At 43.9% G+C, this 22,817-nt stretch overlaps 1 pseudogene; it reads right to left on the bottom strand.

The window, feature by feature from the left end:
* Window positions 1-2,615: 2,615 nt before the first annotated feature.
* Window positions 2,616-3,016, bottom strand: LOC100589883 (annotated as a pseudogene).
* Window positions 3,017-22,817: the final 19,801 nt, after the last annotated feature.

The raw sequence follows: 22,817 nt of genomic DNA, 5'->3' as shown, positions 1-22,817 counted from the left end.
GTGTGTGTGTGTGTAAAGCCAACAGCCTCACATTTGTTCTTTGGTAATTTGTCTTCAATATGCCTCCCCCCGACCCCCATGATGAAAGGTCAATTATCAGACTCAAAAATAAGCAACCTTATCTGGCAAGCCTGTACTCCCAGAAATGAATGGGAGAGCTGGGGTTTCTCATGGGGCAGAGAAAAGGGAACTCCAAATCAAGCTGAATTGTGTGTGAGTCAGACTCTGGAGAAAATCGTGGGTAAAGGAAATGTGGGGGGCGGTTTCCTGGATTTCTGCTGCAGGAAGAAACCACCGAAGGGAGGAGGGAGGGCTGTTAGGGGAAGAAGTGAGGGAGGGGTGGAGGAGGAGAGCGTGGGCCGGGAAGGGAGGGAGAAGGGCCTCCTTAAGGCCGAGGGAGAGGGGCGGGGTGGATCGGTAGGAAGGCCGGGGCTTTCTTTGTTTAGTTGGTGTGGGCTGGGGCTGGGCTCAGTGAATGCGCCTAAGTGTGCACCGCGCGGTCAGCTGCCCGGCGAGGTAACAGCTGGCACCTGTGCGCGAAGTGCAGCCTGCATTAGCAGCATCATTATTCAGCATTAGAGCATTACAAAGATAATTACTGCGAGTTAGAAAAGCAGAGGACAGAGGGAATTGAAACCCCAGACCCCTTGGCTTATCAAACTCCCAGGTTACGAGTGTAATTTCAAGCAGCTTTGGGAAAGCCATCTCTCGCAGAGCTGTGAGTCTGCCACGTTAAAGGGGACGCTTGGAAGATCCCACGGCTGGAGCCAGTGGCCCAAGGGCTCTTTTCCAGGTTTCATCCTGGCTCAAGGATCAAATTAGTGTCATAGATAGGATGCTGAAGGTCATCACACTAACATTTTCTGGTCTCCAAAGCAGTTCTACTTAGACTATCAGAACCAGCCTTTTTAAATCTAGAATTAAATGGGTCAAATGGAGTAGAGCAGGTACTTTGGTCTTTGAGTAACAATGATAGCCTCAGCAATTAACAACTGTCCAGCTCTTTTTGTGTCAGATCCAATGGAAACACATTTATGAATTCTCTCCCTCAATCCTCAGAGCAACCTTAAAAGGAGGGCATGATTATTACAGCCATTCGATAGATGGGAAAAAATGAGGCTTTGAGAAGAGTCAGCAAAGTTCTTCAGCATTTTGCTCCCACATTTACTCTGTGCTTTTTCTTGGTCTAGAGCAGTGATCCCCCAACCTTTTCAGCACCAGGGACCATTTTGTGGAAGACAAATTTTCCACAGATGTGGGGGGATGGTTTTGGGATGATTCAAGTGCATTACATTTATTGTGCATTTTATATCTATTATTATTACATGTAATATATAAGGAAATAATTATACAACTCAGCATAATGTAGACTCAGCAAGACCCTTGAGTTTGTTTTCCTGCAATTAAATGGTCCCATCTGGGGGTGATGGGAGACAGTGGCAGATTTTCAGGCATTAGATTCTCATAAGGAGAATGCAACCCAGATACCTCACACGCACAGGTCACAATAGGGTTTGCACTCCTATGAGAATCTAGTGCCAACACTGATCTGACAGGAGGTGGGGCTCAGGTGGTAATGCTAGCAATGGGGAGCGGCTATAAATGCCAATCCTGGTCCATGGCCCGGGGGTTGGGGACCCCTGGTCTAGAGAAGACTCAGGCCTACTGTGCCTCCTATTTTCCATTGGTCAGACAGGAATACAATCCCGTCCTACTGCCTAGAGGTTGAGAAGTACATGCCTTTGATTTTGGATAGCCAGTAAATCCCTTTCCCAAAGCCTGAAATTTGCATGAATGCCAGCTCTCCAAACACACATTCTCTCTGCGTGTATCCTTGGTTGGTTCAGAAGTAAATCTCACAAAAGTAAGTACTGTACTGTATTGTGATTTCTGGAAAACAAAGTATTTTTAAGAAGTGCCTTCTTTTATAGATTGGTATACTAATTAGTGAAAAGTGTTTCACAAACTGGTTCAGCAAAAAGTTTGCACTTGGCACATCCAGCTAACTATGTGGGCCATAATAAGGTGAAGAACTTGGGAATCAACATTAACTTGAGCTTCATCTAGGCCAGTAAACTCATTTCCCATCTCCTGACTCAGACACAGTAGGCTTGAGTCTTCTCTAAACCTGGGGTTCCCTAACCCCCAGGCCACAGACTGGGAATTTTTTCTAACAACTTTTTTTTCTGACGCTGTAGTGAATGAAATCAGAGAGGACATTTAGTTTCTGGTGTACACGTTGAGTTTATACAATCAGATTATGATACCAAGGAAGTACTCTTATTAATAATATAGATCATAATTATTAATAGAAATGACTAACATGAACTGGGAAATGATGGGTCAGTTATGACACTGAATGCTACACATTCATTATCTCATTTAATCCTTACAATGAAAGCCCAGGCTTCTACTCCTTTCCTACTCCCCTCTCCACCCTCTAGCTAGGGAGCTCTTTTTTTTTTTTTTTTTTTCGGGAACACATGCACTTTATTGAATGCCATTGTAGAAAAGTGTGTGAGGATAAAGGGCTGATATAGGGTGAGGAATGGAAGGTGGAGTATGTGGGAGACAGGTCATGGTCAGAGCTCCTGGCCTGGATGCTGCCTCCTGTTCTATCGATAGACTTGGAAGATCAACACTGGGATGATGATAAACAGAATGATCATGAGGATGTACAGAACCAGGGCCCAGATGTTCAGGCACTTGGCAGAGGGGGCATAGGCCTGGGCCCTGATCAGGTCACCAACCATCTTCCTGTCCCTAGACTTCATGGAGTAAGCGAATGCTATGAAGCCCAAGCAGCAGGAGTTCATGAAGAGGTTGTTAAACAGGGACCAGATGACATGGTCGGGCACAGAGGTCTTGCTGCAGATGTGGGTCATGGTGGACGTTGAGGGAGGAGGGTTGCAGGGCACCCCCAGCACAGCCACCTGTTACTCTTCCTTGAGCATCATATAGTTGCAGGGTGGCCGGTGTTTGAGGGAATGAAGAAGGTTTGGACCGTGTGGTTCATGGTGTCCAGCGAAGACCAGCTGTCAGGAGCTCTTTTAAAAATGTGAATGAGGCATGACGGCTCATGCCTGTAATCCCAGCACTTTGGGAGGCCGAGGTCAGGAGATCAAAACCATCTTGGCTAACATGGCGAAACCCCTTCTCTACTAAAAAAAAAAAATTAGCCAAGCGTGGTGGTGGGCGCCTGTAATCCCACCTACTCTGGAGGCTGAGGCAGGAGAATCACTTGAACCCAGGAAGCGAAGGTTGCAGTGAGCTGAGATTGCACCACTGCACTCCCGGTGGGGTGACAGAGTGAGACTCTGTCTCAAAAAAAAAAAAGTTGTGAATGAGGTCAGGTCCTGCCCTTGTGTTAAAGGCTTCCAGTGGCTTCCCACTGAACTCAGGAAAACTCCAACTGCTTCTCTGGGCCTACAAGCCAGCACCTCCTGGACCTGCCTACTGCCAATTGACTCCATCAGCCCATAGCACATGCTTCCACCTGCCTGGGCTTCTTCAGCCTTTAAAGACATTCACACCTCAGGGCCTTTGCACGCACCCTTTCCTCTGCCTGCAATACCTAGCCCTTGCCTGGCTGATTTATTTTTTTAATTCTTCCATTTAAATGTCTCTACCTCAGGGAGGCCTTCCCTCAAATCAATCAAATCACCCTCGTAACCTATTCTTTTTCTTCTTAGCTTAACACCATGTAAAATTATCATTATCGTTATTATTATTATTATTATTATGCCTCCTTACACCTCCACTTTTCTCCTTGATCCCTAAGAGCCAGGAGGTCAGGGATAGGCATTGCTCTCCATGTATCTTCAATGCATAACACTTTTGGACCATGCAACAATGTTTGCTAAATTAATTGAGAAGCACCCTCAGAGGTAGATACTATTATTATTGTTATCATTATCATTATTATTATTATTTTGAGATAGATTCTCGCTGTCACCCAGGCTGCAGTGCAGTGGCATGATCTTGGCTCAGTGCAACCTCCACCTCCCGAGTTCAAGTGATTCTCCTGCTTCAGCCTCCCAAGTAGCTGTGATTACAGGCACGTGCCACCACACCTGGCTAGTTTTTTATATTTTTGGTATAGACAGGATTTTACCATGTTGACCAGGCTGGTCTCAAACTCCTGACCTCAAGTGATCTGCCTGCCTCAGCCTCCCAAAGTGCTGGGATTACAGGCATGAGCCACCATGCCCGGCTGTAGATACTATTATCCCCAATTTATAAATGAAGAAACTGAGGCATGAGGATGTTTAATAACTTGTTAGAAGTTATACAACTGGACCTGGGATGGGCATGTGACTATCTCAGATTGCTACCATTGAATGAAACCAAAAACAAAATGATAAACTCACACGATCTTGAAAAAATGTTAAAATCAAATTGGACTCTGTAGAAAATGAAGTTATCTTGTGGACAGTTTAAATTATTTACATGAAGGAAGTATCTCCAAATACATCAGAGATTAACACATCAGCTTGCACATTTATTCCGGCCACATGGGTTAACATTAACATATTCTGTGACTTCAGATGCAATGTTTCCTACTATTTCTGATTTCTTAAAAGGTTTCGAACTATTGAGCACTTGGACTGTTCTCTTCAAACTGTATGGGCAGGTGGGCATTCCGTCCAGTCATTTCTGCCCTCACCTAAGGGAACAAGCCGAATATGGTTTTATTGCACTAGGGTAAGAGCCAATGCCGCCACAAACCCAGTGACTTTCTAGCTACTTTCTAAATCTTTAAATAACTTAGAAACAGCCCTCACCCAAGGGAAGGGTGGAATTTAAATTAAAGAGAAGGGGCTGATTTTGTGCTTACATTGCTGAAGTCCCTTCAAAATCAAGTGTCCCTGGTTTCTCCAGACAGGAAGTAGACAGCTTTTTTGTAACAAGGAAAACACCACGGGTCTTATCTCTGTGTTGCTTTCACAGCTTAGATAAACCTGTGTGTCCTACAGAGGAAATGCAACAGGGTTCCAGCAAGAACCTGTATGCTGCGGGAGAAGCTCCCTCCAGAGAACTGAAGTCTTCCGTTTCCTTCCAGCGGGAACCGCAGCTGCTCTGTAGGAAAATACAGGAATTTGATTCACATAGAACAAAAACCAACAACCCTGAGGGGTAAGGGGATTTTCCTGAAATATGTGAGTTTCCCTGGTTTCACATGATACTGTGTATGGTTTATACTTCATGTACCACAGAAGGCTGAAAATGATCATTTCCTGGCCCCTCCGGTGGTGGTTTTCCAGCCAGGAAAGCATTCTGAGTAACCAGTCAATGCTATTTTTTTTTTTTTTTTTTTTTACTTTTTGAGTCTTCATGGTACTGAAAGAAAGCCAACTGGTCCTTGCAGGGGTTGGGGGAGAGGGTGGGGCTTCAGAGAAGCAACCTTGAGTTGGTCTTGTTATCAATCATCTCCGCCTATTGTGAGAGTTTGAACAGGCAAAACCTACCCACACACACTGGCGTGATATGCATTCTCAGTGTGTTACTTAAAGCATAAATGAGACGTCATCTGCTTTTCCATCAGATTAGGTTTGGTTTTTAAATATAAATATTCAGACCAAACTGAGATTTTTAGAACTTTGTAACATACAAACTTGATTGTGAAAATATAGACAAGAAAGATTAAACTATTTTTAGTGTTTTTAAGTACAAAACTCTGTTTTCACTGGTTCGCTTACTCTTTCATATGTTCAAATGTATATACATGAGCACCAGTGTGTGTAGTGAGGGAGTGGAGCTTTCAAATCTTGAGATCTCTACACAACGTTTATTTGCTGTTACACTTAAACGAGGTTGAAGTTCAGCAAAGGCAGGCAAAGCAGGCCTTCAGTTTGCTTTGGTTTCATAGACACATCGATCATTTCTTCTCTTTTGTGTGGTCGTTGTCAAAATTGTACATGGAGGCACCAGCAGGGCCCATTCAGCCCTTCAGGAAGGGCCCCTTGACATGCAGAAACTCTTAGTATACTAGATGCAATCAACTGTCTGTAGAAATGATAGACTCCGGGTGATAGTCACTGAATGCATGGCTTAGAGAAATTTAAGAACCCCAGGCCCAGTGGGTGGTGAGCATACATTTCTAGGAAGGCAATATCATGTCACCAAATGGGTCCCTGGGCTGGTCACAGTGAATGAAAAGAACCAATCTCAAGAAAGACTCTTCCAAATTGAAATGATAAACATGGGGACTTTTAGAAAGATAATTTGGTCCAGAAATTGTCACTCTCTCCCTAATACTGTTGGGGAGAAGAGAGGGAGGAGGATGGCCTGACCATAGCTAAAATTATTATGCGCCCTGAGATGGACCTCCCTGCAATGGAGATGGATACAGGAGGCTCTTATGGACAGACACCAGCAGCCACCAGTGTTAAACGTATTCTTGACCATTTGGCTGGTATATTTTGCACTAAATATGCATGAACTGGACTTATGCTTCACATGTCAGTTTCTTGTGATTTTGATTAAGCAACAGGCAGTCCTAAGCTAAACACCTTCAGGTGCCCTAACAAATCATTTCTTGCCCTGAGAAGCCAGGACCAGACTAGAGACTCACTTTGGTAGTGCCCCTGGGAGACCAGTCTGACCAGCCAGGTGGCCCCCTGGATGACCTCTCTGGCTTCTCTCTAATTCAAACAAACAAACACACTGAAATGAAACCTCGTGACATCGCAGGAACCCATGAGGAATCCCTGTGAACGATCACTTCTTCACAATACTCATATCAGAGTTGCAACTAGAACATCTGATGTTTTTTAACATGATTCATTACTATTCATCAAAAGGCAGTTATTTTTCAATACAATTTTGAAAAGATACACCCCTAAGTCGAAGTTTCTAAGGATTTTTTCCTCCAGGAATAAATGTTTGAGAAAGAATCTTCCTGAATAGACATACATATTTTTAATAGAGCAAGAAGCCTGGAATATGTTCCAAGAAAATTAAAGGAAATGCCATGCTTCTCATTATAAGGTATGCTCAACATGGAGAGTAAGACCTCTTAGGAAGTAGAAGAATGAATAAATGAATGAGTGAATAGGGTGCCTCTCAGTGAGGGAATGAGTGATGACCGCTCCCACTGTTTTCTGGGGAGATATCTGTTCTCGGATTTTTTTCACTGCTGGAAGGAAAGTTGAGTGAGGTGATTATGCCAAGCAGCCCGCAGACAATTAACCCAGGTTTCCAGAGAACATCCTGGTCCTGTCTAGGCTGGTGCCTGCCTCAAAGGCTTCCTCATCAGCATAGAGTTACTCAGGTGATCCTTCAATTTCCCTGAAGGTGTTAGACGAGTAATGTAAAAATCTAGAAGAACTGAGCTCATAATGTGATAAGTAACAAAACTTTGCAAGCCTATTAGAGGGGAAAATTGGAAAGGTTGCAGCCAATTATTAATAAGACAGATGAACATGAGCTGTCTAGAAACCACTTGGACTCTGGGAGACATTGCCAATGCAGAAACGCGTGGAGCAGAGGGGGGCACCAGGCAGCCCCGGACAAATCCAGCCAGGAGGAGTGTTTTGATCATTCATGTTAAGTGAACTAACATAAAATCAAGATTTTCTTTTTTTTTTTTACATTTAGAAAAATTTGCATTTTTACCTCTGTCTCACACACATACGAATGAAATTCTTCATTTTTAGTTTGAATCTATTAATCCAGGTCAGAAAGAGAAGGATAAAGTGATTGGCCTCATCTAAAACACCAAAAAGTTTTGCATTTACGAAAATGAAATCACCACACTTCCATTGCAGAGGGTCAGGAGCCCTGGGTGCAATATTTAAGGAGGCCTTCACTTTTGGGCTCCTGCAAATGCAGTGCTGGCGCCTGGATGAGGGTCTCCTTAAATTTTATGCTAGCCTCGTGCTAGTTCTGACTACCAGTAATCACAGTTGGGAGGGAGGAAGACAGCACGGTAGATAAAATGAAGATTCCTTTATTAAAATGAAATTAAAGAACTGTTGGGCTTCCCATCTTATTAAATTTTAGAACTCAAATTACAAAGCTTCTAAATTTCAATTACATTGAAGTAGTCACGAATCTATGCCATGGCCCTGTGTAAGACTATGCTTTTAGAAGCTTCTCTTACTACTCCCGTCTGTGGTTTAATAAAATTGTCTCTTGCTACCTTTGAAACCCATCTGCCATGCTTTGTACTCCCTGTAGGTGTGGAATAGCTGAGCAACGTGTTTTTTAACCCTTGTTTTTCCTTTTTTGGGGGACGGGGTTTCGCTCTCGTTGTCCAGGCTGGAGTGCAATGGCGCGATCTCGGCTCACTGCAACCTCCGCCTCCCGGGTTCAAGCAATTCTCCTGCCTCAGCCTCCCAAGTACCTGGGATTACAGATGCCCGACACCATGCCTGGCTAATTTTTTTTTCTGTATTTTTAATAGAGACGAGGTTTCACTTTGTTGGCCCAGCTGATCTCAAACTCCTGACCTCAGATGATCAGCCCACCTCAGCCTCCCAATGTGCTGGGATTACAGGCGTGAGCCACTGTGCCCGGCCAACCTTTGTTTTTCTAAAAGCATCTCTTGGTCACCTTTTAGCTTTTCTTACCCTCTTTCACTTTTTCTTATCCAACTCATCTTCCTTCAGTCACTGAGGTTGTTGGTTTCTAGAGTTTTCATCCAGCCATGCATCCACCAGTGGTATCACCTAGAGTATAAAAAAGCACATTGCATCTACTCTATAAAGATCTTTCTTTCAGCAAGTGTTATGTTAGGTTTATACAGCATAGACAGAGATAATGAAGGCTGGTCCTTTAGGAGAAATGCCAAATGTGTTCTTTAGGCCGTGAAGCTCTGATTGTTGTACTCTGAGCAAAGCCACCAATGGTCGTATCTTCTATGTGGGTCCCTTAATTTATAACACAAGATGTGGCTCTATCATCCTGCTGGATCATCCTAGGCAAAGTTATTGGACCTGAAGGGAACAATCTGGAGGCTGGTTGGTGGCTCTGAGCTGGCTTCCCATGACCCTGCTGATTAATAGAGACACTCTGTCCTAGATGCTAACAGACCCAGTTAGATACACTTCCAGGAAACTCAATGGGAGGCCGTAAAAGAGGAACAACAGCAGAGTAAGCAGAAATAGGAGGAGGCTCAGAAGAGAAAGTAAACAGGAGGCTTGAGGGCGTGGAAATTGGGAGGCAGTAAAAGGCAGAGTTAGTACAGTGAGGAGGTAGAGAAAAGGAGGCAAGAGAGACTGCATGGTAGTGACTGCAGAAATGGGGGCAAGAGAAATGGGAATGGAGAGGATCTGAGAAGCTGACGTAGGCCGTTTTTGCCTGTGAGCATCCACTGCCATTTCTTCGGCCACAGCAGCCTGGGGCTCCTTGGGTCCCCCACCCCATCCCACTCTCAGGCCTTTTGTTTTTTCAGGGAGTGGATTGAACCCAGCATAGCCCCCTGCTCCAGGCCCAGGACTGGCCAGTGAGAGCATCACACACACCTTCGTGGCCTGGCCTGGTGCTGGGATTAGCATATGACCCAAACCAGGGTAGCAACAGCCAATGGAACTGGCTTCCAGAATGCCCATTGTAACTGTCTGCAGAGGGACACTCTCTTTGCTGCAGTGGGCAAGCTAAAATTGCCAGGAGCTGACATATGGAGAAAGTGGGTCCCAAAGTGAAGTCAACCCAGAGAAAAGCAGAGCTGAGAGATGCAAAGAGAAAGGCTGAGTCACAAACGGGGACTACCTCTAGATGGCTCAGATACAAGAGGTGCCATCAAGGGACGCCAGTGGAATGAACATCGCCTGGCACTTGCTTCTGAGGACAACATAACTGGACACAGCAAGGAAGGAATCAGCCACCTTTATTCCTAGCATATGTATATAATTCCAAAACAATGCCTGCTGAAATAAAGACACTCAGAACACAGTTGCTGCTTAGCCAGTGATGGTTATTTTTATGAGGACATGATACACTTATTATCACCCAGTGGTGTCATATCTTACACTCTCAGGGAACAGTCACAAATTTTCAAAATTACCCTTGAAAACCCCTTAGGAGGCTGCCACATTGCAAAGTGGGGATTCTCCAAAGCCCAAGACATCCAGATTTTCCTCACTGCCGGGCAGATCACTGCTTCTTGAGCAAATCACCAATTGGAGTTGTTGGTCACCATGTCGAGGCCTGCAGAGAAACCACCTCTTTCAATGCTAGCGTCACTCAGCTCACACCATGGGAGGCCCTTGGGAACAGAGACCCACTGGGGGGATGACAGACTTCCAACTCACAGCTTAGCCTTCTTCCCGGGGTGTAGTTCATTGAGCAGCACCCAAATATTAACTGCCAGGAAAATCTATCTGGAAAGTAAACTGACACTTGGATTGTCTCTCCCCCAGCATGTTAAGAAACCTGCATTTTTGGAAAGTAAAGTTTGTGGTAATTCTAAAACAGTTCTTGGATTCTTCAAAGTGTAAGAGTGTAGCAACGCAAAGTTTGGCTTTCCCCAAAAAACTGTAATAGTTGATGACAAAACCAACACACGTACCATTTCCTCCCTGACCACCTCTGACCTTATTAAATGAGCATCTTTGTGAGAGCTCTGCTCAGGAGAAACAGTGTGGCTAAAATTCTTACCACTAGGACACACGAGGTAAAGGTATTGATTACGTCCTCCCAGAGCCAAAGATTCAGCTTAAAGGAAGAAGCTTGATTCAGTTAGCACACACATTACTTTCTGAACGCAGAATAGATGAAGATGGGATATGATTTGAGAGGGCACAGGAGGGCCTACAAAAATTGAGACCACAGAGTATTGACAGGGCTCGGGGGTGGAAGGAAGGAGCTTGGAATGAAGAGTGAAAGTCACTGAAGGCAAGTATTCCAATTGACTGGATCCACACCTTGCACCTTGGGAGGATTAAGAGGGTGGGGCAATGAGTAGAACCAAAGAATATTCCTTTTTTTTTTTTTTTTTTTTCTGAGACAGGGGCTTGCTCTGTTGCCCAGGCTGGAGTGCAGTGGCATGATCACAGGTCAATGCAGCCTCAACCTCATGGGTTCAAGGGATCTTCCTGCCTTAGCCTCCCAAGTAACAGGGACTGCAAGTGTACATGGCCCAGCTGATTTTTTTGCTTTTTTTTTAGAAACAGGGTCTTACCATACTGCCCAAGCTGGTCTTGAAATCCTGGGCTCAGGCAGTTCTCCTTCCTTGGCCTCCCAAAGTGCTGAGATTACAGGCATGAGACACCACGCTCAGCCCCAAGGAACATTCTTGACAGGCCAGAAATAATCATCCAGAAGGCATGGGACCCTATTATTTATTGGTTCCTGGTCTGTCTCTACTCCTCCTCCCTGCGAAATATAGCAGACTAATATAATTCTCAAGAGTTCAGGGTCTGAGTCAGATAAATGTAGATTCAAATCCTGACTCTGTCACCTGGTAGTTGTATGCCTCGAAGCAAGTTATTTCACTTCTCTTTGCCTCAATTTCCCCATCCTGCCAATGAAGGTGATACTAATTCTTCATATCTCAGAGATTGTCATGAGGAATATAAGAAATAATGGCACATAGAAAGTGGTAAATATTTGCTGCTGTAGTATTTTTACCGTCCTTAATTATTTATGAAGTGTCTGTGATAATTTACATGTGTATAGATTATTGAGAAGCCACCATTCTCCTCTGGGCATGCCAAGGCTGTATGGAATGCATAGGATGTCACTTTGATCGTGTATGTGTTTGCAGTCAGCAGAAATTAATTCACATACTAGATTTGTCTTTTACTGCGGGCTTCTGGGTCTTGCTTAGGAAAGACCTTGAGCAAAGGAAGAAAGAAGCTTCAATGTCAAGAAGTGAATTTTAATCTTCATCAGAGAGGGCTCTTATTCAAATGAAGTCAAATGATATGTGAGACTTCTTGGACCAGCCTCCCTTGATAGGCAGGTGGAAGCTTTGGTCTTTACATTCCACGAGTGAGTTTGTAAGGAACTGGCTTTTTCAAAGACCCCAAAATCACACCAGAAGGGAAACATCTGGAATATCTTCATAACAGCCTCCCTCACACACACACACGTTGAGAAGTGGTTGCTCATCTTTAGAATTTCATATTTCTATTTGAGGATGGATTTTCCCAATATTGGCCCCAATAGGGAACTTGCTCTTGTTTTTGAAGAATCAAGAGACATCTTTTGATAAGAATACCACATAGATTGTCTGCCAAATATGTTTTCTGCTGAATACTCGATTAATGGTGGTTTGCTCTCATCTGGGTTTTGCATAAGGAGATTAAGATCCATGAAATCATCTACTCATCTTTTAGAAAGTAAACCGGTTAGGCCGGGCACAGTGGCTCACGCTTGTAATCCCAGCACTTTGGGAGGCGGAGGCGGGTGTATCACGAGGTCAGGAGATCGAGACCACGGTGAAACCTCGTCTCTACTAAAAATACAAAAAATTAGCCGGGCGCAGTGGCAGGCGCCTGTAGTCCCAGCTACTCCGGAGGCTGAGGCAGGAGAATGGCATGAACCCGGGAGGCGGAGCTTGCAGTGAGCCGAGATTGCGCCACTGCACTCCAGCCTGGGCGACAGAGCGAGACTCCGTCTCAAAAAAAAAAAAAAAAAGAAAGTAAACCAGTTAAGAAAGTAGGCTCTGGTAACAGGTAATATTCATTACCGTTTCAAACCACTCGTTTTTTTTCTGTTTCATCACAGTCATAATTAATTTCATGGCTCAGGTACACAAAGAGATTTAAAGCGATGTTTATAAAATGAATTAGCCTCTCCCTCATCTTATTTAGAGTCCTCCATTGTGAATATACTCAAATTGTAATGGAGAGGCAATTTATGAGAAAGCTCTCTGGTGTCCTTGATTCTGTATCCTCTAGGGGATTTATTATTTCAGCTCTCCTCCCTTGGGGCCAGAAGACAGACCATGTGGCTGAAAGACAGCAGCTTTGATGCTTTTCATTAAAAAAGAATTGTTCTGGAAACATCCCATTTGGGATATTTTGATGAGGCTGAACAGTGGGAGTATGGAGAAGAGAAATGGGGTACTTCTATATCTCATTGGTACCGATGCAGGTTTAACATGAATGAGGTTGCGAATCTAGGTGTGTGAGGCCGTATGCAGTCCTGCACAGCCCTGGAATGGGGCTGGGGAGACCTCGTTCTAGTTCTGCTTCTGCCCCTATCTCGCCCTTGACCCTGGAAAAATCACATATTCCCCTGGTCTCCTACTTTCTCAGCAGTAAATGAGGGGGGTTGAAACAGATGAGCTCTAAAGTTTTTTCCAGCCGTAAAATTCCATGATTCTGGGTACAATTGTAAAACTATTCATTTGGCTGCTTCTTATTTCCACATATCTTTGGGGTTTTGGTGGTTGATTACATATACACTCATCTTTGAAATTATTTCTCTTTGCTTATATTGATCCATATAATGATTTAAAAAAATATGGTTAAGCTAGTCCCTTGAGCTGTGTCCAATAGGCAGCCAGTGGTCACGTGACTATTTACATTTAAACTTGCCCTGCCATTACACTGGCTGCATTTCAGGTGCTCCATGGCGCATGTGGCTAGTGACAACTGTACAGAAAAGCACAGACACAAAAAATTTCTGTCATCACAGAAATTACTCCTGGAGAGCACGGTGATGAGAAGGAAACCCGTTTCTAAATAAGAGACTGGCTCAGGGGCACAAGACTGGCTTCCTTCCCAGGGGATATTCTTCATTCTAATCCCAGGTTGATAAATCATGATCTCTAAAGCCAGTCCCATAAGCAAATACTCAAATTTTTGGCAGAATTTAAGGCATCCCAAAGGCCTGTTTACAAATACCATCCCCCATCTCTCCCATGTTGCCCACTCTCTATCTCCCTCACCTCCCCCTCCTTTCTCTCCTCCCTCCACCAGTCATGTACAGGTAGGGCCAGGGCCACATCCAGTATCCATGATATACCAGCTCAGAAAAGCGGCAGCTGGAGAGGACAGAAATAGCATTTTCCCTCCATTCAAATGTGCCATTGGTTACAGGACACAATATCCTTTGTTTGTGTGTTTCTTGTTGTTTTGTTTAATGAAATATTACTGTGAAATATTACTGTTAATGAAATTTTACTGTGAAATATCACTTTTCAGTAGTAATATTACTTTTCGGAGGCCCCTGTGTGGGTTGGTGAAAAAAGGAAAGTTGGCTGTCACACGGGTGATGAGCATAAGCAGCTCTTTGTGCCTTTTGACTTGGATTTGAAAAGAAATAACTTAATTTTCCCATCTTCCATGGCTCTTATACAGAGACTGCAGAGAGAGTTTTTGGCAGTATATTTAGGCAACAACTTCTGGTTTCAGTGATGAGGCAAACACCATATTCTGCCCTTCCTAAGCCTGGCGAGTGTCCCGGGTGAGCTGAGTGTTGCCTAGTCCCTGCTGCTCCCACCACCTTATGCTGCTCAACTGAGTTGAGGAAGAAGCAGCTTCACTCTGCAGTTTCATCTCAGCTTTCCTTTTGGTCACTGTGGCCTACAACTTCCCCGTGTCTTTGTTTCTGTCCCATGAAGGGAAAGAAAGTGGCTTTCAGAGTACAGTTCTGGAGGCAGGACAGTCTAAGGTCAAGGGGATGCGTCTGGTAAGAGCCTTCTTGCTGTGGGGACTCTCTGAAGAGTCCCAAGGCTGTGCAGGGCATCACATGGGGAAGGGGTTAAATCTCTGTTTTCTGGTTTTAACTTTCTATTTTGAGATAATTTTAGATGCAAAGATAAGTTGCCAAAATAGTACAAAGTGTTTCTGTATACTCCTCATACAGCTTCCCCTTTGTTAACCCTTACGTAACCATAATATAATTATAAAATGAAGAAACTCATATGATTCTGTACGTCAAATTGCAGACTTTTATTTGGATTTCACCAGTTTTTTTGCTAAGGTCCTTTTTCTGCTCCAGGACGGAATCCAGTGTCCCACCTTGCATGTAGGTGTCATGTCTCCTGCTCCCCGCCCATCTGTGACAGTCGCTCAGCTCAGTCTTTCCTTGTCTTTTGAAAAATGCTGCTCAGGTATTGTGTAAAATGCTCCTCAGTTTGGCTGTGCCTGATGTTTTCTCATGACTAGACAGAGGTGATGCATTATTGGGGAGATATTACAGAGGGGATGTGGTCTTCTCAGTGTATCATATTTTGAGGTACCTGATGCCTATATGTCTTATGACTGTTGATGTTAACCTTGGTCCCTTGGTCAGGGTGGAGTCTGCCAGGTTTCTCCATAGTAACATTATTACTTCTCTCTTTGTAATAACAAAGGAAGCAGGGAGCAAATGAGATAATTTGAGGTTATGTAAATGTCCCGTTTCTTTTCAAACTTTCTCTCACTAGTTTTATCATCCCTCAGTACTAAAATTGCCTGCAGCAATATGAATATCTGAGTTGTTCTACACTATTGGTTTAATAACAACCATGGGGCATTAGGAAAAAAGCACTATGTTATATATATATATATATATATATATATATATATATGTATGTATATATACACACATACATATTTGTGTATATATACACAAATATATGTATATTTGTATGTATACACACACACACATATATTTATTTATTTATTTATTTATTTTTTTTTTTTTTTGAGACAGCTTCTCGCTCTGTTGCCCAGGCTGGAATGCAGTGGTGCAATCTTGGCTCACTGCAACTTCTGCCTCCCTAGCTCAAGGGATCCTCCCAAATAGCTGGGACTACAGGCACACACCACCACCCTCAGCTAATTTTTGTAATTTGAGTAGAGACGGGGTTTTACCATGCTGGCCAGGCTGGTCTTGAACTCCTGATCTCAGGTGATCTACCCACTTCAGCCTCCTAAAGTGCTGGGATTACAGGCACGAGCCACCACGCCCAACTAAAAGCACTATATTAAATATATTTATCAATTATAAGGCCCACCTTGATTTCAGAAATATTGAAATATGAAAAAAGGAGAGACATTTCTGAACGGTTGCAATTCAGCCAGTTTGCTGATGCTAAAAGTCTTTGAGGTTCTCAGCGGTGGGAGTAGTGCCCCCGCCTTCTCAGGCCCCTGAGTCTACACTGCATTCTGACATAACCCTTTTATGGAAGCAACTGGGTACAGTGGATAAAACAGGATGATAGTTCTCCATAGGTGTCTTTTGAAACACCCATTTCAAGAAATGAGAACTCACAACCAAGGAACACGCAGGTTCTGAGAGTTTGTGTCATCTCCAGCTTGTAGAGATTCTCAATGCACATTAAACAGTCTTACATTCCCTGAGGCATCTGGCAGTAAAAAAGCATGTTCAACTTTCTTTAACTTAGAGTCCAAACCTGGTTCTCAGCAGGACCCCCTTTATCATGTGCAAACATTGGCCAGCAGGGACTGTGTGCCAGCAACGTGTTTGGGGAGCCCCAGAGGAGTGTGTGGGTCTGGAGTCAGATATCAGGAGTCTGGCTCCTGCTCAGCTCTTAGTCATGAAACCGTGCTTCCCCTCGGCTCCCCTTCTTTGCTTCCCTTCCAAGACTCACTGATGTTTGGGTCCTGCTGCTAGTATTCCACTGACATGCTCAAAAAAGGAGCTGAGTGCCCCATTATAACCCCTGATTCTCATAACTCCTTTTCCTTCCCTCTCCTCTCTTTTATTTATAAAAATGTGTTCTCTCCTGCTTTTCCTCTACCTCTCCACCCACTTCTCCAGTCCTTTCCTATTTAAAAATTTAGTGTTGCTGGTCCTAGGAGTCTGCAGTTCTGTCCACTATCCCTAGCCAACCTGGTTGGCTCTCAGGCCAGCAACCACCCCTCCTGTGCCTATGAATCCGAAATCTGTATATCCAGGCCAGACCCACTCTCTTGGTCTGTAGATCCAACTTTCCAACCCAAACACCTTTCAAAACAGACCTTATGGTAATGAGGAGAATCTGGGTTTGGTTATCATGCCTAGTTGGGGCAGACAGCAGGAATGCCTCAAATGCCCCAAACTCTGAAAGTCCATAACCAAACAGTGTGTTTTCTTCCTGCACCTGTCACTTCCTCCTGTATTTCAACCTCAGTCAATGGCTTTCCAGCTCAGACATTCAAACTAGAAACATTAGGGTTATCTTTAATTCTTCCCTTTTCTTTGTACTTCATATTCATTTTATCACCAATATTAATAAACTGTGCTTCCAAAATATTCTCGGGCCAATCCCATCCATCGTCATGACCTTCATGTTTCTTCTGACCCTTGTAATCTCTCGCCATTGGCAATAACTCACTTAACTTTCCTCCTGATTATGGCCTCCTCCCACTTAAAACCATCTTCCAAAGTTCTCTTTCTAAAACAGAAGTTTTGTATTTTTTTCTTGCTTGCTTAAATGTCTTTACTGGTTCCCCTTAGAAGATAAATATCCAGCCTAGTTTTCAAGATCTTGAAATCTATTCTCTACATCCCTTTTTCGCTAGGTTATCCTACTAACTTTGGACTATTTGACATTCCCTGACTATGCCATCAAGTTTAATAAATACTTACACTCTAGAATTCTCTCTTTACGTGTCCCTCATCCTACTTGTCACTTTTTCTTTAATAGGCCCTTATTTAGCCTTCAAGACCCAATGCAAATATCGTTCTTTCTACTAAGTCTTCCTCAGTTATCCAAGTTGAAATGAATGATCTCCTCCTCTGTGCTCTCAGGGCCTCATACTTATTTAGATGGGTTTCTCATACAAGTCTCTAAGCTGTATAATCTTAGGGACTTTATTTTATTCATCTATCTATTCCCAAGGCAATAGCTACTCAATGAGAATTTTTTGAATGGTTGATGTATCCCGTGACATGGTGTAGTATATATGAAGCAAAGTTTTGGACAATCCCCTTCCTAGTTTTAGGGAATTCCCACCTCACAAGTTTTTTGAAAAGCAGAGCCCAGTTCCCATTATCAGAGCTGAAAACGCCAGGTTTCCTTGGCCTCCCTGATTGCTAGGGCAAAGGCATGACTCAGCTCCACCACTAAATTCTCGTGCCCTGCACTAGGAGTCAGAGTGTGGCACAAGGAGGTGGCACCACAAGAAGTTCTCCCTGGTGTAGTAATGGTTGTAGCAACTCAAGATCCCAGGATAACAGATCCCATAGTGCTGGTTCTTGTGTCTCATGAACAAGGTGTCAGACGTGGGAGACAAGAGCCATAATCTTCATTGGGCACGTTCTGTGATCTGATTTGGGGGAATTATTCCTTGTTCTCTCACCCTTCTAGAAATTCTCTGAGATTCGTGGTATCTTGTTTAATGAGTTTCTTTTCTGTTTAAATGGACCACAGTAAGTTTCTGCTGCTTACAACTAAAAATGCCCACAGATGGGGAAATTGGAACCAGGAGTGGTTATCAGAAACAGACCTTATGGTAATGAGGAGAATCTGGGTTTTGTTATCATGCCTAGTTGGGGCAGACAGCAGGAAAAAAATGCTGGATGTGACTCTGTCAGGTCTTATGGCATGGTGGCAAAACGGTGCATCATGACCTGTCAGTCATCCTTCAAAAAATTCCCGTTCCCTCACAGCAGGCTTCAGCGGGGAAACGGGTCCCTGCTAACAGTGCTATGAAGGTTATGAGGAATTAAAGATCTAAGGGTGGGGTGGTTGTCTCTACAGAGGGGGACGACTTAAAAAAAAAGCTCAAATATCTAAATTCTTGACTCAAAGCATCATCTTTAAACTTGGAATTTTTATAGGAAACTCTTATTTCCTGCAGCCATAGATATGAGGAGGTCAAAAACTAAACTCAAAGTTGGATACTGTATGCTTGTGGATTCACAGCTTTCCTAGGTCTCTTATGCAAAATGTAGCACATTGATTAGGAATGAGTAAAAGCCTGCAATTGAAATGGGGACTTGCAGGGATCCAGTGGACTCAGAGTGCGAGGATCCCCTGGCTCCCCCTAAGTTCTCCATGCAGACAAGGAAAGTCCATCCTCTCTTTTGCGACAAAGCTATTGCTATCTTCTGGAAGAACCTCCCCAACTACTTCATCTGGGCAAAAATTATCCTTATGACCCACATCTACAACTTTCTTAGACATCTAATTAGCTTTTTAAGTAGAGTCAGGTCTCAGAATGTTCTGGAAGGCCAAGTAGAATACCAAATCTTAGCCCCCCAAAAATTGCACACCAAAGAAGTAATTTAGTTTAACACAAATCTGGCAAATACATATGAAGATGTACTGTGAAAAGCCACATCAAGGTGGGAAGTATACACTTGTAGATTCAACTGAATTTCACGGGTATAGGTATATTTTCCAGAGAGTCTGGATTCTTTGAGCTAGCCCAGACAGCTAGGAAGAGATTCAGTTGTTTACTTGTTTAGTCAGCAGAAACCTGTACTCAATGATAGTCCCTGCTGAATGAGATTGAGATGCCAGGCATTAGTTGATAAAATATAGTTGAAGGACTCCAAAGACGTGGGGGTTGGAGATCAAGAAAGGATGGGAGCAGATTTATCATGAGCAAGTAAGTGAAACACATTCCCTCAAACCTTACTTCATCTCCAAAGAGGGTCCCAAGAAAACACTCCCTTCACCACAGCATTGAGAGATGCATGGATCAGGTGAAGGCTAATGCTTTTTATAGCATCATGCTTCCCATTTTCTGTAAGGTAGATTGCTGATGCTCTTAGCAAGCACCACCTCCTGGAGACCCAGAACACCACTGTGGTCCTCTCATCAAAGAGGGAGCTTTTGGGGAGTGAGGTAAGAAATAGAGTTTTGACCAAAGTCCTCTCCCAGGAGATTCAGTGGAATCCTGAACCCTGAACCCTGAACCCCCACTGACTGCATGTGTCTTCTCAATAATCAGTCCAGTCCTCACTTTAGCTCTCCCTTAGAGGTGGAGTAAAGGCTACAGTGGTGGAAGAAATGAATGGAAGTCCTTGACACATGCTCTCCCTAGCAAATAGTAAGTACAAAACTATGTTCTACCCTTGGGGAAACTGCAGAGATAAGTTCTTTTTTTTTTTTTTTTGAAACACAATCTCGCTCTGTTGCCCAGGCTGGAGTGCAGTGACACGATCTCGGCTCACTGCAACCTCCGCCTCACGGGTTCAAGCAATTCTCCTGCCTCAGCCTCCTGAGTAGCTGGGATTACAGGCAACCGCCACCACGCCCAGCAGTTTTTTTTTTTGTATTTTTAGTAGAGACAGGGTTTCACCATGTTGGTCAAGCTGGTCCCGAACCCCTGTCCTGGTGATCCACCTGCCTTGGCTTCCCAAAATGCTGGGATTACAGGCATGAGGCACCGCGCCCGGCCCAGAGATAAGTTCTTTTACCAAAGACTTGAAAGACAGAGGGGCTATACCATACATAAATCAGCCAGAGCCAGTTTCTGTTGCTTCTGACTAAGGATGTTCATTGATACAGGAACTGGAAACAGAAGTAGTTATAAGCAACAGAGCTCAGGGTGATGCAGAGGATAAAAGGGTTCTGGAGAAGGAGTGGCATTGCATTATCATAAGGCTAATAAAATGGTTGCTCTAACTGCCACCACTGTTTCAGATGTGGTCTCTCTCTACTGAAATAAACCAACTCAGCCCCTGGTATTTTCCATGTAAGTACTGATCTCAAAAATGCTTTTTTCCTATCCTAATAAATACAAAACATCAGAAGATTGTTTTTGGCAGGCTGGGCACCAGAACCTTTTCATCCTCTTGCTTTAGGGCTCTGTGCTAAAGGAAAACTGATCATTTTGCTTTCCCAAAAGACACCGAATTGGTCTACCACATTGATAACATGAGTATGATAGGACTCAGAGAGCAGAAAATAGCAGGTGCCATGGATTTCTTGGTAAGATAGCGTAAGCCAGAGGTATCCCATGAAAATAAAATGAAAGACACATCAGTAAACTTTCTGGGAGATCCATGGGGGTACTGAAAGCATATCTTCTCAAAAGTAAAGAACTAATTGTTTCCCCTTGCAGCCCCTAAGAAAGAAGTACAACACTTTGTGAACCTCTTTGGAGTTTGGAGGCAACATATGCCACATTTGGCTGTGCTTTCTCCCCCATGCACCAGGTAATTGAAAGGTTACTAGCTTTAAGAAGGGCCCCACCGGTCTCCAACTGGACAAGTCTGTGGCAGAAAGAGCTCTTCCATTTGAGCCTTAAGATTGGATCCAAGGGTGTTCAAAGTGCAAGTAGCAAATGAGGCAACTATAAGAAGCCTCTGCCAAGGTTTCAGAAGTAAAGCCACAACCTCTTGGCAAGAAGTATTTTTCTATTGAGAAAAGATTGCTACTGGACCCTGATGGATGTTACAAATTTAATCATAGAACCTGAGCTCTGCATTATGAAGTAGGTTTTATCTCATCCTCCCAGCCAGAAATTCAGGCATTCCCCAAAGCACCATCACTCAGGCTGTGCAGATCCTGATGGCATAAGAAAACTGTATGGGCAGATGGTTCACACACCCAGGTACATTGCCTACTATGTTATGACCCTTCCCTCAACCTACACCTGAGCCTCATGGGGAATCCTCCTATCAGTTGACTGAAAAAGGAAAAAAAATCTGTGTGTATATGACTTTGCACAGTGTGTAGGTGTTTGCTGGGAGAGACTGCGAAAGAGTGACACTGACTCTTGAAAAATAGTAAAGAAAGGCAATCATCCCAGCATAACTAATTGGTTCTTCTCATTCTCTGTTTTACCAAGAAGGAGATAGGAGCTGAGGTCAGGCTGTGGGGACAGTGATTAATTGTTTGCCCACCTAGTAAAAAATTAGTAAAGAGCAAGATTTAAGAGTTGGTGACCAGATCAGGGAAAGAATATAGACTGACCTCTGAGAATAGGCACCAAGAATGCCATGATAATGCTCACCAAAATTCTTCCCAGTGAAGGAGGCACTCTTTAATAAGGTGGACATGACCATCCTCTCAGGATATCAGTCAGCCACTATCCTCAGAAACCCAGTGCCACCCAATAGGTACATGAAGTGAGAGGCCATGGAGGGAGGAAGCTATGCATGGGCTCAGAGACAAACACGGGCCCTCACCTGGCTGCATATCTACCTCACCTGGCTGCGTATCCCACTTGCCTACTTCAGTGATGAACCCTGAGTGTCAATGTGGCACCTTATTCAGGAGCAGCAGCTTGCCTTCTGGTAGCCTGTTGATTACACTGTATCTTTTCCATAACTGTAGAGGTAGCAATTTGTTGTCACTGGAATGAACACTTATTATGAACCTGGATTGCACTGGCATTCCTTCCTAACAAGTTTCTTCCTTCATGACACGCGTGGCCTTCATGAATGCCTTATTAATCATGATGGTATCTCACACTCACATAGAATTGCTTCTCACTAAAGCACTTTTTTTTTTTTTAGAGATGGAGTCTCACTCTGTCACCCGGGCTGGAGTGCAGTGGCGTGATCTCGGCTCACTGCAACCTCTGCCTCCTGGGTTCAAGTGATTGCCCTGCCTCAGCCTCCCAAGTAACTGGGACTACAGGTGCATGCCACCATGCCTGGCTAATTGTTTGTATTTTTAGTAGAGATGGGGTTTCACCATGTTAGTCAGGCTGGTCTTGAACTCCTGACCTCAGGTGATTAGCCCGCCTCTGCCTCCCAAAGTGCTGGGATTACAGGCGTGAGCCACCGCACCTGGCCTAAAGTATTCATTTTTGAGTGAAAGAAGACAGGCAATGGGCTGAAGTCTGTGGGATTCTCCAAGCTTGCCTTGTAGCCCACATCTCAGAAGCAGCTGCCCTTGTAGAACAGCAGCATAACCAAATGAAGACTCAGTTCTAGAAACAGCAAATGTAGGGGGAAATCCTTGCTCTTAAACTAAGTGATATTGCCAGTGAACCATCATTTTTGACCTGCAAAAATGGTGAGTTCAT

Source organism: Nomascus leucogenys, chromosome 16 (assembly GCF_006542625.1).
Source record: "Nomascus leucogenys isolate Asia chromosome 16, Asia_NLE_v1, whole genome shotgun sequence".
Taxonomy (NCBI): domain Eukaryota; kingdom Metazoa; phylum Chordata; class Mammalia; order Primates; family Hylobatidae; genus Nomascus; species Nomascus leucogenys.
This window is presented reverse-complemented; position numbering and strand designations above follow the sequence as displayed.